Source organism: Etheostoma spectabile, chromosome 10, assembly GCF_008692095.1.
Source record: "Etheostoma spectabile isolate EspeVRDwgs_2016 chromosome 10, UIUC_Espe_1.0, whole genome shotgun sequence".
Lineage (NCBI taxonomy): Eukaryota > Metazoa > Chordata > Actinopteri > Perciformes > Percidae > Etheostoma > Etheostoma spectabile.
Genome location: NC_045742.1, coordinates 25,395,868 through 25,397,304, shown reverse-complemented (window position 1 = coordinate 25,397,304; position 1,437 = coordinate 25,395,868). Strand labels below are relative to the sequence as shown.

General features: G+C 37.6%; 1 protein-coding gene and 1 long non-coding RNA gene across 5 annotated transcripts in view; both read right to left on the bottom strand.

The window, feature by feature from the left end:
* The window catches only part of LOC116696462 (stromal membrane-associated protein 1), a 226,517-nt gene that overhangs the window by 218,283 nt on the left and 6,797 nt on the right, over positions 1-1,437 (bottom strand). The window lies entirely within an intron of this gene.
* The window catches only part of LOC116696476 (uncharacterized), a 5,079-nt gene continuing 3,906 nt past the window's right edge, over positions 265-1,437 (bottom strand). The window contains exons 2-3 of the long non-coding RNA XR_004333739.1: positions 978-980; positions 265-279 (exon numbers count right to left, since the gene is read on the bottom strand). This is a non-coding gene — a long non-coding RNA (uncharacterized LOC116696476). The remainder of the gene's footprint in view (positions 280-977; positions 981-1,437) is intronic.

Genomic DNA, 1,437 nt, shown 5'->3' with positions numbered 1-1,437 from the left:
GAAGTGTTCCACATCTCCAAGTCCATCACTCTATAAAGAGAGAATAGATCTTCAAACTCTGTGTAATTTACTTTCTACTTTGGAAACAGAGCAACTTATGATGGATGTTTGATGAACATGGTGAAAAGGCGGGCCGACTTTTGGCTCATATCTCAAATTGAAGAGACGAAAGGAGAGCGGACCACAGATCCTCTAAAAATAAATATATATGTTTTTTTAAATTAGCATTTTGATTTGTATAATTTAGCATTATTTGAATACATCACTTTTCTTGAACTTCTTTGATGAAAATACAAGTTCCCACCCTCTCTGATGGCCAAAAAGAGCAATTAGATCAACAGCTAGGCCTTGAAGAAGTTGCCTTTGCCATCTCTGCAATGCAAAAACAGGAAGGCCCCACGGCCAAATGGCTTCTCCATTTGTTTTTATGAGAAATATTCTGGTCAGCTAGCTGTTGTTAGATATGTTTAGCCACTTCTTGTCCCAAGGTAAATTGCCAGGATACCTTACTTACTATTACAATTTTGCTGAAACCTGGTTGGAATGCGTATAAATGTGGTTCATACCGACCTGTGTAGCTGTTAAATTCTGATGTTAAAATACTACCTAAACTGTTAGCAAAGAGACTGGAGGCACCCTTGCCATGTCTGATTTTGACCAACCAGTGGGCGGTATTTATTTTCTAATGTGCAACATCTTTTAAATGTACTTTACAGCCCTTTGCCTAATGTTGTGGTTTCATTAGACACGGAAAACGCATTTGACCGTGTGGAATGGGATTATATTTTCTTTGCTTTTGGTTAAACATTTAGCCAGTGGATCAGACTTCTTTATTTCTCCCCACAAGCATCAGTGGTAACAAACCAGCTGCACGCACAACGTTTTCCTTTATCTAGAGGTACTAGACAAGGTTGCCCACTTAGTCCACTTTTATTTACATTAGCAATAGAACCATTATCCCTCGCCCTAAAACCTACACCCTCAATACGGGGTATTCCCAGATGGGGAGTGAAAAATTAACTATCCCTTTATGCGGATGATATGTCGCTTTACATATCAGACCCACTGCTAGGTATCAATGAATTCCTTTCACTGCTACGCACTTTTGGTCAGATTTCTGGCTACAAACTTAATTTATCAAAAAGCAAATGTTTACCTGTAAATAAACCAGCGATTCATACTCCATACACCATTTCATTTATCAAGGTCAAGTTTTAAATATTTGGGCATTAATATAATTCATGCCTTCAAAGATCTTTTTGATGGGAACTTTGCCCCGTTTATTGCCAAATTTAACCCTTGTGTTGTCTTCACTTTCGGACACTCTTGTATCCCTCGGGTCAAATTGACCCGTGACTTGTTTGGGGTTTTAAAAATTATTCTGAAATAAAAGTTACTTCATAATCTATTAACAAATATTGTCTTTATCTCAATTTC